Source organism: Canis lupus, chromosome 6, assembly GCF_011100685.1.
Source record: "Canis lupus familiaris isolate Mischka breed German Shepherd chromosome 6, alternate assembly UU_Cfam_GSD_1.0, whole genome shotgun sequence".
NCBI lineage: Eukaryota > Metazoa > Chordata > Mammalia > Carnivora > Canidae > Canis > Canis lupus.
In genome coordinates this window covers 66358591-66376438 of record NC_049227.1, presented here as the reverse complement: position 1 = coordinate 66376438, position 17848 = coordinate 66358591, and the positions used below count along the sequence as shown (strand labels likewise).

General features: G+C 34.0%; 1 protein-coding gene and 1 non-coding gene across 2 annotated transcripts in view; both read left to right on the top strand.

Moving 5' to 3' along the window:
* The window catches only part of ADGRL2 (adhesion G protein-coupled receptor L2), a 619868-nt gene that overhangs the window by 378025 nt on the left and 223995 nt on the right, over positions 1 to 17848 (top strand).
* LOC119872398 lies at positions 3088 to 3194 on the top strand. Its single transcript, XR_005361490.1, has one exon. It is a non-coding gene; the product is annotated as a U6 spliceosomal RNA (small nuclear RNA).

Genomic DNA, 17848 nt, shown 5'->3' with positions numbered 1-17848 from the left:
TAGTGTAAAAGGAAACAGAAGTACTTTTGGTCAGCCTAATGAAGGGTTTTGAAATTGAGGGTCCTTAGAGGAAACCTGGAATTAGAACAAGTTAAAAAAGTAAAGAATGTAGGGAGTGAATGGAGAGGGCTTGTTTGTCTAGAGTTGGTGCCTTAATAGAAAAACGGCAGGCCAGCAGCAATGCTGCGGCTTATAAATTGGCATGTATAAGAATGGGGACAGGAAAGCACAGTGCTAATGACAGTTGGAGATTTTTTTTTTTTTTTTTTTTTTTTAAGGAGCACATGAACTAATCCAAAGGAGTTACTTAAAATTACAGTTTGCTCTTTTTTCTCTCTCTCTCAGAATTGTTTAAAGAGAAGAGGGAGAGGAAAAGGAAAGGTGTAATTTATAGGATGTACCTTAGGAACTATTATTAGAAGAATAAAAAAGAGAACTACTGGCAAATGTAAGTGCATTAGAAATGCAGTAATTAAAAGGTTCTACAAGAAAAAAAGGAAAATCAGAGCTAACAGTCTTCTATTAACTTACTGTGATTTATAACTCATGTTCTACTTTTTTTCTCCTATGAGTTCTCTGTTACTGTGTATAATATCCACATGCAATTTTTTGTTGTGGTAACCCATATTGGTAGTAGTGAGTGGATCTTAATTTGTTTTTAATGTGCCTCAAGTACATCAGCTTCAATTTCAAGGAAAAAATTTCTCTGTGCTTGGAATAGCACCCTGTGTAGCTACTCTGTAATTGCAACTGATGTCTATTTTAGTAATACAGCAGTTATCATCAGTAAATGATAAGAAGAAATGATGAAATGTGTTACAACATTGAAGCAAAGGAAAGGACAAGGATAGAAATAACTGGTGATGAAGTGTGTTTGTTCTCGGAAAACCAAGATGGTATGTAAATGTTGGGAAGTGGGGAAAGATATATTAAAGATAAATCTAGAAAATAAAGTGAGAATAAGATTAAATGCAAGGAGTGTGATGAATCATTTCTTAGGGAAATTAACCTAAATTCCTGATGGATGGTTAAGTATTCTCTGAACACATGAAAGCACTTATGTTTCTAAATGTTAAATTAAGATATGCTCAAAATTTCATGAGAAATCAATACCTATTTAAATGCTGAGCATGTTTGGCAATGTTCTAAACACTATGAGCATTATCCCATTTAAAATACTTCTAAATTATATAGGTGGGAACTAATATGTTTCCTACGAGAAACTGAGGTACAGAGATATGCAGAAGCTTGTCCAAAGTCACATAGGCAGTTAAGTGGCAGAGATTTCAAATACAGGTTGAGTCTGGTTTCACATGCAGGCTGACTGGCAGGCGCTGGTGACTACTACACCCTCTGTGTCCAGGCAAACCATTGAGATAAACTGTAACTGTTGCAGCTTCAATTTTACAAGGAAACCACTAATGGTATTTAAGTACTTCATTGGAGTAGCACACCCAGTACGTGTTGCTAAGAAAGATCTCCATGCCAGGGCTAAAGACAGCCTCTCCTACCCTTAGTGCAGTTCACCAAATGCTGCTCAAAGATAATGTCTCCAAGTGCCTAACTTATTACAGGGGCATTGACAGAAATAGAGTGGGGGAGAGAGAGAGAGAGAGAGAGAGAGAGAGAGAGAGAGAAGAGTCAGATGTCCCTACTTAGGTTTTTTTGTGTTTTTTTGTTTTTTGTTTTTTTTCTGCTGCTTATATACTTTCTATAATGTCCCTGGTTCCAGCTCAAATTAAATCACGTGAAATTATGTTTGAAGTTTATTTTGTGTGCTACTTGAGAAATGATGATGTTTCATGAACGTTTTTATGTTATCTCCAATAGCTCTTGCACCTCATTTGTCCCAAGGACATCATGGAAAATAATTTAGAACAAACCGAAGTACTTTAGCACCTTAATCATTTAGCACTGAGTTGATAACAGAAAGGGCATGGATGGATGATTGCAGTCACCCTGCCACTTTGGAGGGGGAACATCTCAGAAGATAGTAAATAAGATAGCCTTTTTATCTTGATAACTAAAGGCATCATTTCCTGGTAATCCTTGGTTATGGGAGAATGAAAGACCCGGTATGACAGCAGGAAGAGAAGATTTTATATGAACAGCACAAATAGTTGAACATTTTTAGCAATATGAAATTTACAAAGTACATAAGCAGATCTAATCTCTCTTGATCTAACTCCCTGAGAGGCAGGTAGCTGCATATCCTTGGAAAAGTTGCTTGTTCTTCCTTAAACATCAGCTTTCTCAATTGTAAGATGAGAAAAACAATGATTCTCCTTGGGCAGATTACTTAACCACTGTCCTCGGTTTCTACCTTTGTAACCTGAAACAATAGAATGAGGTCGAAATAGAATTTTGCTGATATGCAACTGTTTTTCACCCACAGAAATGGCAATTTCATATGGCTCAACCTAATATGTGCAGTGTTGTTGTGAAGATGAATGCACTTAAAACAGAGCTGAGCTCTTAGGACACAGTGTTAATTTTATAAATATGATTTCAATTCATTCTTAAAATATCCTTCTGACAGATAATTGGGTTCTACCTTTGAATATAAATTTATGTGAAAAAGACATAAATAGTATTTATGGATTTTTAAGGGGGGAATGTAGCTTTACAACAAATATCACTGCAACATAAATACCACTATCCTGTGTTTCTAGGCTGCTCATTTTATGTATATTGTACCAGCCAGCTAATAAGATCTCTGAGCTGCTTTTCCTTCCCATTCAAATTTGCCATCCACTGGATAGTTCGCTGGTTTAGTAGTTGAGGTTTTAACAAATACTCGTGTGACTTTGTTTACCTTATAAAATGGCTTAAGGCCAAAAAACATGAGTATTCCGATGCTCATCAATTTAGATAGGGGTATAAAAGCATGTCAGTATGTCAGAGGAAATTTTTTAGTGGATTCAGGTACTGCTTGGTTAAAAAAATAAAATAAAATGGAACTTATTATAGAATATTATAATGCACAAAAATAAATAAAAGTAAATAATATTAGTGGTAGTTTTTGCATATTCTGATTATTTTATGGAAAGTTTTTTGTTTTGGTTTTGATTTCTAAAATACCATAGTGTGCACTGTGGCAGCACATATACTAAAAACTGGAATGATACAGAAAAGACTATCATGGCCTCTGCACAAAGGATGTCATGTAAATTCCTGAAGCATTCCACATAAAAAAATACAAATAAATAAAATTAAATACTGACTGTAAGGTCCTTACTAGTGAACATTGTGCCTTTGCATATATGTGTATATAATATATATACTAAACTGGTACATTCAAAAGGAATAATTCATTAAAATCGAAAAGTTATCAGATGCTAAATGTTACGGAGGCAAAATGAGTATAAGAAATACATTTTTGAAACTATAAAATACATTTGAAAATGAACTAGAGGGCAGCCAAAGTGGCTCAGCAGTTTAGCGCCGCCTTCAGCCCAGGTTGTGATCCTGGGGTCCCCGGATCGAGTCCCACGTCGGGCTCCCTGGAGCCTGCTTCTCCCTCTGCCTGTGTCTCTGCCTCTCTCTCTCTCTCCGTCTCTCGTGAATAAATAAATACATTTTTTTAATTAAAAAGAAAATGAACTAGAAAAATCACATGCATATTTTGTAAAGTATTCTTTACCATGAATAAATGTGTTACATAAAAGTCAAGGTATTATTATAGTTAATAAAACTTATTACTGATTTTTTCCTATAATTTAAATAGTATAAAAGTTATTTTGGATCCTCTTATCTCTGAGAATAAGTAAACTAATTCAACCTTGTACATTATTATTTATTTGAGAAACAATATATAATGTATCAGGATTTTTTTCATAAAATGTATTTTTGCATATATGGAAAGTCTAAATGATTAAAATGTAGACATCTTTTGTGAATCCTATCAAAAAAATAAAGATCAAAAGAGAAATATAATGTAACTATTTCTCCCATCCTTTTTTTTTCTCAAATATAATCATTTGAGAGGATTATTATAATTTTTGAAAGGATTGAAACTAACAGAACACTAATCTTAGTGAATAGGAATTTTAATAATTGAGTATTCAACATATTCTCTTATTTGACTGAAAAATAGTTTTTCTTTTAGTAGTATGTGTGTGTGTAGTGGAAGAAAGTGTGTGTGTCAAAACACATAAGGCTGGTATTTTTCTTTTATCGGGTTGGTTTGTTTGTTTTAACTCTAGGATCATGTTTCTAAATGGTGACTTTAGACACTAACATCATCTTTGTTTTTCCAAAGAGAAGATTGGAGATAAAAAAGTAGGGGTTGGGGACGCCTGGGTGCCTCAGTGGTTGAACGTCTGCCTTCGGCTCAGGTCGTGATCCCGGGGTCCTGGGTTTGAGTCCCACGTCGGGCTCCCTGCATGGAGCCTGCTTCTCCTTCTCCCTCTGCCTGTGTCTCTGCCTCTTTCTCTGTGTCTCTCAAGAATAAATAAATAAAATCTTAAAAAAAAAAAAAAGAAATATAGAAAGTAGGGGTTATTTGCCCAAAGTTACCCAACAAGAACTAGGAAGAGTTCAAATCAAGTTTCAAAATTCCTGTCCAGTGCTGTTTCTTTTACATATAGGTGCTACTGACTTCTATTTACTAATCCATCCTAGAATGTAACCACTTTCATTTTTTAATTTTTCTTTCTGTTAAACTGATATTATCAATTCTTTAAACTTATAACACAAACATAGGAGTGGACAGATATTGTTGAGCTTAGGAATAAAATACCAAATTTTGCTTGACAATAATAGATGGTTTTTGGGCCATATCCACAATTTCAATTATTATTATTATCATTTAAGATTTTATTTATTTATTCATGACAGACACAGAGAGGCAGAGACACAGGCAGAGGGAGAAGCAGGCTCCCTGTGGGGAACCTGATGCGCGATCCATCTGGAACCCCGGGATCACGACCTGAGCCGAAGGTAGATGCTCAACCGCTGAGCCACCCAGGCCTCCCCACTACTCAAATTATTAAAGTAGAGTCACTGTTTGTGGGAGTTAAAATAGAGTCACCATTTGTGGGAGTTAGTAAAATATACATATCTGGAAATTACGATAATGAACAATAGAAAGATTTTCAGATTTTTGTCTACCTCAATCACTTCATTTTCACTTCATTTTCCATTCATTCTTGTTCAAGGATACATAAGCTCTATCAGCATACTATTTGAAGTATAATTCAAATAGTGAATAGCTACTGTGAAAATATTTTTTAACAAAAATAAGCTTTTTAACATTATGAAGATATCTTCACTCACTTAGAAAACAGAAGCAGTATAAGAAAGTTTCCTTTTTTAAAAACCCACTCAAACTGCTTCCCCCAAATAACTCTCTTGACCTTTTACCTTCCCCTATTTACTATCTTGATTGATATCTGTCCAGTGTGCAAAGTGATTTAGATATACAACTAAGAGTTCATGATAAATTTGACCCAAACATACTAAAGAAAACCAGCAAATATGAGAACAATATATTTCTCATGTTGAGAAAGAATCTCATTGGATAAATGACAAACTGATGGCAAGGAAAACCTAAACTAACCATCTGCTAAGGCAGCTCCCCTAGCTTTATCTTTTTTTCGTTGAATTTATAATAACCTGGAATAGCACATATTGCCTGTTTGTCTTTTTTTCACTCACTACATGCTAAACTCCATCAGAACAAGAATTTCAATAGATTTTTATTTTCTTAAACAGTGCCTGACACATATAGATGCTTCCTACATATTTGTTGAATGAATAAATAAACTAGAAATTGGTTGTATGGGGAATATGGTTTTATGATTAACAGAATAAAACATTTGCTGAAAATATTTCTAACATTATTTAGATTGTGATTGAGTTTCATATTCCTTTTCAGGGTCATAATTCTGAATATCACTTTTATATAGTATAATATATTTCATGGGACTTATAGTAAAATCCATACTGACTTTATGACTGACCTTGTTTGGAATAAATCCTCAATTTGGATGTGATTTCTTTTAATTGGCCAATTTCCCTGAAAAGTAAGTAAGTAAAATATATTGATTAATTGAGAACTTCAGTTAATTGGGTTTTTACTAAAAATTATTTATATTGGCACAGAGTAGGTACTCAATAAATATTTGTCAAATATGTAAAATCTAGTTAAAGTAGACTTGTTATCTTGTTTTTAGTTTCTCAATAAGAAGAGTTTTCAATTAAATATGTAATATGCAATAGCATTAGAATCTACACAGCATATAAATAATTTAAAACTACTGAAAATTCTCATTCTCTTCCTTTTCATCTTCCTTTCCATCTTCCCTTCTCTTTCCTAAACAATTTAGTCCTAAACTCATTAGAGGAGGACAAGTAAGGTTAGCATCCATAGAGAGTGTAGGAGGGGAGAGCCTCAGTAGCCTGAAGAGCAATGTTGGAGCTCAACAAGGATAAGAAGAGGGACACCTGGGTGCCTCAGTGGTTTAGCGCCTGCCTTCCACCCAGTGCATGATCCCAGGGTCCCGGGATCGAGTCCCACATTGGGCTCCCGGAGCCTGCTTCTCCCTCTGTGTCTCTGCCTCTCTCTCTCTGTGTCTCTCATGAATAAATAAATAAAATTAAAAAAAACAAAAAAGAAGGATGAGAAGAGCATGTGGGGGTAGGGGAGGAGGACTGGGATGTTTAGCAGCAATAGGACATTGGATATACATAAAGAAGTTGATCAAGTAAATATATATATTAAGGATAATTGGGAGTTAGGGATTTTATTATTGAAGAAGTAGTTACAAATATAAAAAGAGAGAAACTGTTGGATCCTGTGGTATTGGTTTAAAAACTGACATATCAGTGTGAACTCCTAGTGTATGGATATAGATATATGTTAATATATATATGTGTGTGTAAAAATAGATGATAGATAGATGAATTTTTCCTACATATATTTCCTTAATTCCAGATCCTGAGAACAATCACACACCCAAAGCAACAGGCACACCTACCTCCCAAATCTTGGTTTCTAAATAACATTTCTGAATAAAAGAAACTAGGACTGCTTGGAGAAGAGCTGTTTGTAGAGCTGGGGCATGAAAAAGAGCCTATCTTATTGTGACATAAATATGAAAATATTCAAAACAATGCCAGGGAAATGTCAAAGAAAGAAGTTAGATTAAAAAGGATCACACTGCCCATATATGAGACTATTTGAAGATCAAAGTGGATAAGAATAATAATAACAGCAGATTACAACCTATTGGATAAAATGGATATCCATGAGTTCATATTGACATAAGTAAGTAAGTTGAAAGTTATTCAACGCTTTAGCGTCTGCCTTCAGCCCAGGGCGTGATCCTGGGGTCCCGGGATTGAGTCCCATGTCGAGCTCCCTGCATGGAGCCTGCTTCTCCCTCTGCCTGTGTCTCTGCCTCTCTCTTTCTCTCTGTGTCTCTCATGAATAAATAAATAAAATCTTTTAAAAAAGGAAGTTAATGTACTTCTCCACAATATACTTACAAAAATTATTTTTGCATTGATCACCTTAAAAATGAGTTAATACTAACAGTTATCGCAGTAATGTACCAAATGATAGGATACTGTAAGATGAACACATCACTTTAACAATTCTGCAAACACAGATAGTTTAAATTCAGTAATAAGAAAGCAGTAGACAAACCTAAACTGAGGAGCATTTTGCAAAATAACTAATTGTATTTTTTTAAAAATCCATGGAAATAATGGGAAAATTGAAGAAATCTAGATTAAAAGAGACAAAAGAGGAATAATAACGAAACACAGTGCTTGATTCTAGACTGGATACTTTGGCTATCAAGAGTATTTTGAAACAAGCAGCAAAACTTAAATGTAGTCTGAGGATCATATGATAATGGTGTATCAATTTTCTGATTTTGGTGGCTGTATTTCATTTATAAAGAAAAATGTCCTTGTTTTTGGGGAAAATGTGTTCAAGTATTCAGGAGTAATGGGTTTTCATTACTCTCAGATCATTCAGGAACAATGTTATTTGTACTTCAGTCGCAACATTTTTGTGATTTGAAATTGTTTCAAAGTAAGAAAATAACTTAAAAAAAAGAAAATAACTTTTAAAAAATTCAAATTCAATATTTTCCATTAAATATTGTCATAATCCTAAAACAGTATTCAGCTTATAGAAAGGTCATTTATATTTCATGATTTGTATAATACAATCTGAAGTATAGAATGCAGGACCCTCCATTTAAAAATAAAGAAGGAAAAAAATAAAAATAAAAATAAAGAAGGAAAAATAATTTAAAAAAACAATTATGCTTTATGGGGGTTCCAGTGAAAATGATTAAGACTTCTCAAATGTTTGGTACTAATGGTTGTAGTTATGGCTTTCTGTTTTCTTTTGTTTAAATGTTAAACATCTTTTTATGTACTTCAGTAGGAAGGATCCAAATCTCTAAGATAGGTATTAAAACATAAATAAATATTATGTAAACAGAAAAGTATGATACTTCCTTGGGGCAGAAAACTTAGAAATAATATGCGGATAGATAGCATTTCTGTATTTACTTACATTACTATAATACAACTACTTCTAAATAGTGTGGCAAATAATAGATTGCAGTGTTCTCTCCCTGCATGGATTTGAATAAATTTCCAGCAGGAAATGGCCATTCAGGTCATGGATGAGGAGAAACCTAAGATAGAGCTACAGATATCACTGTATCTATTCAATGTTATCAATGTCTGCGTGTGCAACAGACACAGCCAAATTTAGAAGAGCAAGTAAATTTATGAAGTGTAAGTTGAATGTGTTCTCAAAAATGGATATGCTTGGGGCACCTGGGTGGCTCAGTCTGTTAAGCATCTGCCTTGGGCTCAGGTCATGGTCCCGGGTCCTGGGATGGACCGCAGCTCCCTGCTTAGCGGGAAAGTCTGCCTCTCCCTCGCCCTCTCCCTCTGTCTCTCCCCTTGCTCATGTTCTCTCTCAAATTACAAAAAAAAAAAAATTAAAAAAAGGATATACTCGAAAATACATTGAAAATGTATTTGGGAAAATCAGATAATTTTATTTATAACAAAATATGCAAGTGCGTATTTTCAGAAGTTATGACATTGTAATATCAATTTTTCCATTTGAAATTTAAATATTAAAATTCAGAATATTAAGCTCATATGGAATATGATATTCTACTTGTACCTGAATGCTAGTTTAGATAGTCAATCAAGTAATAATTTTTATCCTATCTGGCATTTAAAATATCTGAAAGATTATCATTATTCACCTCACAAGCTTTCCCTAAAGCCAAAAAAAAAAGTTTAAAGGAGATTATCTTTTGAATATTCCTTTCCCTATTTGGAGAATACTTATTATTCTTTTGTGGAATTAAGTTGCAGGCATGAGGGATTTAGAGTATGACTGGAGAAGTGAGGAGTATAGGGACCACAGGTTATCTGAGATTTGCTACCCTTTCACTGAAAAAAAAAATTTCCCATGTCTAAATGTCTGCCAATCTTGAGGAGTTCCTCTTGGTCAGGCTTGTGATATACTAATGGAAGCAAAAATATAACAATATGACCTCTTCCATTTCATGGACTCTTTCTTGTGAGAAAATTAACTTTTCACAAATATTATGACTTGAAGAAATTTACAGTGTTCACTTAAGAAAACACTCAAAATTCCATGTTACTAAAGACAAGTTAGACCAAGATCAGTAGTAACACAGTGTAGTGGGTTCAGACTACATTTCTGCTCTATATAGGGAAACTTAGACAAATTATTTAATCTCTTTGTGCCTCACTTTCTTCATATGTAAAACAAGAGTAATAATTACATCTACATCATAGGGTTATTATGAGCATTGAGTGAGACAACACATGTAAATTGCATAAAGTAGTACCTAGGACATAGGAAACACTCACAGATTCCTATCTGTTATAATTATTTGAGACCAAGGATCAAAAACAAAGATAGCAAGCAAAAATAGAAGCTACATTAAGAAATCAGTGATTTTGAGACACCTGGGTGGCTTAGTCAGTTAAGTGTCTGCCTTTGGCTCAGGTCATGGTTCTGAGGTCCTGGGATCAAGTCCCACATCAGGCTCCCTGCTCAGTGGGTAGTCTGCTTCTCCTTCCCTCTCCCCACCCCTGCTTATGCTTCCTCATTTGCTTTCTCTTTCTCTCAAATAAATTTTAGAAATCAAAAAAAAAAAGAAATCCGTGATTTCTTAAAACACGTCTTGACTAATCATTCTCTGAATAAATATATTTATTGGCATGTAGCTAACGCCATATCAAGACATGCAAGTACTCTTTTTTCCAACTGTAGAAATGGGGATGATAATAGCAGTATTCCTCACAGCATTGTTATAAGGATTTAATTATAAAACTTAGCAATTTGCCTGGCACTACTAATAAGCACTCAAAAAACACTAGTTGTACTACTATTGCTAATTATTATTATTATTATCTTTATGATATAATAAGATCAGAGTCTGAGACATACAATGTGAGGGCATAATTACAATTTTATAGTATGATAAGAACAGAGGAGCTAACATTTCAACTATTTTTAATAAGGAATGCAGTTTTTCCAGATGGAGAGGAAGGGAAGAGCATTCATGAATTCCCCATGTGTTTTACCCAAACTTGACTTGTTTTCAAAAAAGTCAGTGGGCGCAGTTATTCCACTGAGAAAGTAGTTTTGAATTGACCATGTCCACACAAACTAATCAATCAACAGGTAATTGAAAACCAAATCTGTGAAATATGCAGATAAAGTGTAAGACAGCCTCCCAGCTGGTTTTCCTATATCCACATTCTCTTTTCTTTAGCATACTTTTCATAAGATTGACACACTAATCTTCTTAAACGCAGTTTTAATCATACTATAACTACTGGAGAACATAGAGTAGTCTACAAATACCTGCTGTATCAAGCCCAAATGACTGTGTCTAGCTTTAAGGATCCTCCACAGTCTCACAATTCAGAGTAGAGCACTAGCACCAACATCACCTGGGACTTGTTAGATAATGTCACACCTCAATCCAGACCTACTAAATTAGAGTCTGCAGTTTAAAAAAGTCCCCAAGAATGCAAATTAAAGGTTGAGAAACACCACTGTACAATATCCATTAATCTGAACCAACCAAAATCACTAACCCATAACCCAATGCACAGTTCCATCAAGAAGAAGGAAATCCTTTCATTAATATCTCTGCATCCAAACAATCCCTTTGCTTATAATCTTAACACCACTAGAAATACCTTATTTCCTCCCTCCCCCCCCCATCTAAATTTTATCTATTTCTGAAGGACCCATGGAAAAATCCCATAGCTTCCATCAAACTAACACCATTCCAAGCCACACTAACCTTCCTGAACAATCTTGCATTTAGGTCAATACCATTTCATTCTTCTTATTTATTATTTATTGAATAATCATTTTCTGAATGCTTATTATCATTTACCAGGCACTGTTGCACTGGCCAGAAAGCAAACAAAAACAGACTTTCCCTGCCTTCATTAAGCTCACAATCAGAACAGTAATGGTTTAGTAGAGATACCTTATGCTCCATAGACAAGAAGTACAAATGGGCAGATGTAGAGCTGCAGGGCCATATCATGCAAAGCAGCATGATTTGTGCTTTTTTACTATTGTTAAAACTACTTAAATGAGGGGAGTAATTGGCTGTTGAAATATATTAAAACCTTCTGTGGCATAAAATAGATTAAACATTTTAACTGATAGAGACAAGACAGAGATACTGTGCTTTGTTTCGTGTTAACTTTAGAATCTCATAGCTGATTAAGGTTTTTTATAGGACAGCAATAGGTCTTTCTTTATTCATTCAACAAATAGTACAATTTTAAAATAGCTCCTATTTGTCCTTCTCTGACTCTTTAAGCTTCAGACATGGTATGCACTAAATAAATACTTGTTGATTGAAGACAGTCTTTGATCTCAAGTTGAGGACTAGGTTTACACACATGGAAGAGCCATTGCACAAACGCAGCCCTTTCCTCCTACTGCTTTTCATGACATAAGGAAATGTTCATGAATTTGCAATGACACTTTGGTTTACTAGTAGTGTCTTTTGGATCAAAAAGTTCCTCCAGGGTGCCATGGAAGTTTCTGTTTCTCTGTAGATAATGTTTTCGTTCACCAGAGACTGTTTTGGAGTATAGCCAACCAAATGGAATTGGCTAGTAAAAGCTTTTGGGGATGAGCAGTTAGGAAACAAGCTTCAAGACCATTTGCCAGCAAAACCTCACCAGATAGAATTTTAAACAACATAAGTTAATATAAAGGTTTGATTTGAAGAAGCCCGGAGGAGCAGGAGAGAGTATGTAACATCCCATATTCTTTGAGCGTAAGAATTAAAGTTAGCTTTCCTTACAGTTGCAAAACTAGCCACCAGCTCTTTGGATAGAAACAGATGCTTCTGGTAGACCGGCATTCCTCAAAAGATCTCATGTTCCAAGCAACAGCGCTAGAGTACGTTCGGGTTAGATAGAATGCAAGACCTTTTGTGAGCCTCTTGTTCCCCTCAATATGATTTGAGAGCAGGATCACACCAGGAAGTCTCAAAAATCCAACCAAGTAAAAAGAGTTTATTTCCAATTAACATAAACTAGAACTTTATAGGATCTGATCACAAAGCGTGCCCATTGCTTTGATTCAAGAAACAGCAATTTCCGTATATTTATCATCTTCAAATTAGTTACAACTTTCCCTTATCTTATTCAGCAATCGTGGTGAAGATGAACATTCTCATATCGTGTGCAATTTTCTCTTCAACTTTTAATTTCTCTAGGTGCAGGAAAAAAAGCTCTGGACCCTTAATTGAGCAATTATTATTTCTTAAGTGAATATAGAGTTTGAGGATAGTGCCAAAATAATCCTTTCATCTAGAGAACCAGTCTAACGTAGTCAGCGGCATACACATTGTCTGGCAGCACCCCAGCTCGAGGTAGAAGAGCCAAGTCAAGACTGAAAAGGAAACTCATTCTTCACCCCTAGTCACTCCCTGGCATCTATTGAGGTTCTTGAAAGAGTGCCAATTAGGACCGATTTACATGTCTCCTTGGAGGTTTTAGATAACTCTTCACTAAGAACTGTTTGTTTTTCTCATTTAGACCATTTCTCCAGAGTAGGATTTGCAAACTTGCTGCTGACTATGCTCTTTGCAGATCATTGCTAGCTTTCCATCCTGACATGAAGCACTGATACTTGAAAAATTCATTAAGAAGTGACGCCTCTGAACCCCCACACCTAAATCTGTGGAGTGGTTCTACCACATTTTCTACAATGTTGTCCCAGAATTCAAGCAACAGGAAATAAAGAGTCCGTATGCAGTTTATGAAATATGTCTAGACAAGGAACTGACTGCTTCGTAGCTTGAGCCATGATTTGAGAAATTTTAATTGTTTTAAAATTTTCTTTATATAGAGCTAGAATCCACTTCTCTAAAATTTCTACCATTTGTCTTGCTTTTTTAAGATACTGCCTCTTTATAAGAAGCCCTTCAAATATTTGAAGATAGGTTCCATGCTTCTCTTCCTCTGCAGGTTTCTCTTTTTAATTAAACTACTGTTCCTGGGGCGCCTGGGTGGCTCAGTGGTTGAGAGTCTGCCTTTGGCTCGGGGCATGATCTTGGGGTCCTGGGATGGAGCCCTGCATCGGGCTCCCTGCATGGAGCCTGCTTCTCCCTCTGCCTGTGTCTCTGCCTCTCCCCAACCCCCCCCTGTGTCTCTCATGGATGAATAAATAAAATCTTTAAAACAAAAGCAAAAAACAAAAAACAAAAACTACTATTCCTTCAGCTACTCTTAAGGTTATATGGCATCCAAACTTCATCATTAATGAACAGCTATATTTTCAATAACCACATTTTGAACAGTAGTCTGTTAATAATCAGCTCAATTAAAGTTAAAAATATGTACAACCTGTACCTTAAGTAATCTTTTTTATGTTTGGTTCAGTATTGACTGAATGCCATATTTAGAGGTCTATAACACGTAAGATACAATCTAGAAATTGCTATTAAAATATCAGACTGGTAGACCCAGCTACAGAAAGCATCTTTCTGGTTGCTTTCATTAATGAAAATTTTACTATACATTACTAAGTGGTGATTGAAAAGTCATGCTGAAATATTACTGTTAGCTACTGGTATTAAATTTCTCACCAGAGAACTATCACAACTTCAGGATAAAATGTTTGCTATCTAAATACAAATTTTAGCAGCCACTAAAATTGTTAGTAAGACCTTAGATCACTTTGCTTTTTAATTACAGTTTCTAAAAAATTTATTATATAATATCAAATTAAGATATAGCTATTATTTGAAAAATTCCAAGCATTTATGAAAATATAATAGGCTAATCCTTTAAATCAGACTTGAAGACAGTTTGAGTATTCCTTGTATGCCCACAACAGTTTCTCTAGTCTTTTGCAAAATCCAAAATGATGACCTGTCCAACAATGCAGATGGTTAATATTCACCCGTGACATCAACAATTTAATGCATCATCCTTTTTCTTCTCATTAAAATTACTATTTCTGAAGCTTGACTAAATTTTCTTCATGCTTAGCCCTCTGTTTAAGTCTGATACTTTACCATTTTCCTCCTATATCATCAGGTTTTGCTTTGTCTTCAGTTATTTTTCTTCCTTCTCTTACCTGCTTTCAAGAAACAGAAAGAGGCTCTTTGATGTGCCAATTCCAAGTATATTCAGACAAAATGCAAATAATCCAATAGGCTTCTTGAGGAGGGTTGGCATTTGAATGAGAGAGGTTGTTTCCCTTACTCATTGGCTCTCCTATTGAGGTTAGATGGCCCATGGTAGTGACTCGCTGGAGTGATTTTCAAATTGGTCCAAAACTTCTAATATAGGAATAGTGGGAGAAAGAGAGAAAAAATCAGTGAAATAGGGAAGTCCAAATGTATATTCTTATCAAGTCTTATACTTGTTCAATAGTTACAAGCCTCTCTGAAAATATTTATATGTGTGGGTGGAGGCAAGTTGCCCATTAAATTGTAGGAAGTGTTATCAGATTCATCAGGACTTGGTTGTAAATTTGACTATACAGTTTTGGCTCATAGAGAAATAAGGAGGAAATATCTGATTAAAGTGTGCATTGCTGCTGAGGCAACTGAATGTTGCCATAGCAATTGAGATGAAATGTGCAAGAAGTGAGATAATTAAATCTAACCCCTTTAGTAGTTTTGACAGTCAATGCGCTGCCAATAGGAAAAGTTATCTACAGTATTAAGATAAAACACATTCCTCATGGAAAGTCTCCTTACTAGTATTTTGTTGTTCCCTTTCTAAATACATTGCTTTAGGTGTCTAATTTGAATGTTCTCTTTTTTAATAATCAAATACAGTTTTGACCTTGGTCTACAGCTGCCTAGAATTTCTGCTAGTTTATTGTATCATGGGAGCAGACATCTATAAAAAAATATCCATTTTTTTCCCCTCAAGTTCTTAAAAAAAGTGTACTAAAGCCAAAGCTGTCATATTTGAGCTTAGAATTCAATAATATCTAGAACGTGCTGCCCTCTTCAGGAACTGGTGCTTAAAAATACTTTGCTTTTTTTTTTTTTTTTGTAGCAGTTTGGAAATTATAAATATGAATTATAATATCAAAAATTTTATCAATAATTCTTTGGGAATAAGCACCACATACAGTAAAGTATTTCTAAGTTAAAGAATTCTTTACATTAAAATATTTCATTAAAAATCAATAAATACAAATCTCAAAATAAATTATTAATACTTCTCATTAAGTAGGAAAACAGTGTTCTTATAAGAAACTACACTCATAGGCAGAATTCGTGGATCACCACATAATTTTTTCCATATTTTCTACCCAAATGTTTCTCTGAGAATAAAAATGTCTAAAAAATATGTTATCTTTGATGTCAAAATCTAAGTAGGACACAGTTCAAATCTTCATTTTACTCTCCAGAAAAAAGTCAGTAAATTCTGTGAACATCAATATTTGTCCTTTGAGGGGCACCTGGCTGGCTCAGTTGGTAGAGCATGCAACTCCTGATATTGGGGTCATGAGTTCAAGCCCCATGGTGGGTATAGAGCTTACTTAAAAATATATATTTGTCATTTGAAATTTTAGCTAGTTCTCATTTATAGAAACATTAGCTTTTTCAGAAATAATGATTAGATTACATTGACACATGATAATTTTTATTCAAAATTACTTCATTCAAAAATAATCCTGAATCCTAAAATTCAAATAAAAACTCTTTTCTGAGTATATTATCTACTTAAATTTCCTTAGCTATCATCTAGTTTTGGTAGAGGGGTTGAGGGAGATGAACTCCTTATGTTTTTCTCCAAATTAAGTTTATGAAATTAAAAATATAAATAAATATAGGAATAGAAAATGGCCAATATGTAATAATATTATCAGGATATGAGAAAAGCAGATTTTCTTACATCCTGACATGTTTCTTTATATTAGAACTATTGACATTAGAAAGTTTATTTTGTACTAATTATTAAATGTGAAAGTATTGAAAATTTTTAAAAAGCACAATAAATTCAGGAGCAAATGGCTTTTTAATATATAATTTTGTTTTATTTCTTATGTGATGCAATTAGAACCTTGTTTTTAATCAACAAAAAAATAAGAATATAAATAATGCTTTATTATCATTTATTTAGTGTGAAAAAGTAGGAGCTTGGACTCCTGATTTTGGTTCTCAGTTCCTACATCAGATTTCCGGTTCAAGATTCCAAACAGGAAACTAACTCACATTTTTTTTCAAATGGTCATTAATGTGACTTCAAGAAAGTAGAATGACCTTCAGTTTTCCCTTAAAGAGTTTAGGTAGCTATTCCATGTGTATCAATGAAAGATTCCACGGAGTGAAAGGGTAGAAGAAAAAACCGTTCATTGAAAATATTCTCTTAATCCTAAAATATTTATATGGGGAAAATAAAACGTTTTATTTCTGACTTTGAAACTACTTATCACAATTGCTTAATCTTAAAGTAGCTCTATCCAAAGGCATGTAATACATGTTCAATAATTCTTAGAACACTGATTTGTGTTTTCTGCAGTAGATTTACTTCATTTTTGTTTTGCTGCTGATGCATTACATTTGGCAGTTAGAACCCCTGTGGATGGAGGTATAATAAATAATAATATTTTCTTTGCTTTCCAGGGTATTTATGGCATAATGATAAATTTCATCTTTCCCAGAATGGTAAGTAAAGAGCTTTTTCTATATATGATAGTATTCAACACAAACAAGAAAAAGTGAATTGTTATAATAAAAGCAGAGTGGCATTTGCTAAATATATTGAATGATTTAATAATTATAAGGTGGCTTATACTTTTGAAATAAATGGATGCTGCATTCAAATTCTATAAGCATTCCAAAATTCTGACCATATATGCTATAGGCTCTTCGGAGGGAATATAAAGTTTCTGTTTTCTTTGTTGTATTTCATTTGAACACAGTGTAGTCAATATTTTGTTTTCTGGGGTAATTTAGTTTAAAATATACACAGATATAGAAATAAATGTGGTTTATATTCTATGAGCATAAAGAAAAAGCGTATCTGTGATACATATTGAGAGTGGGTGAGTCAGAGTCCTTTGGAATTTTTACTGTTACATAAAAACTGATTGTAATTTATGTTTGACCAGGGCTTTGCAGCATCTGTGACTTTAAAAATGTTTGTTTTTTAAGAGCATATATCATAACTTCTAGGCAAGCTAGCTACTATATGATTTTGTTTAAACACATAGTTTTCTTGCCTTTGTTTTTATGATGCAAAAAGGTAATATTTAGTTTTAATCTTAATCAAAACCTCTTTACAATTCAAATAACAATAAAAATTAATTTTA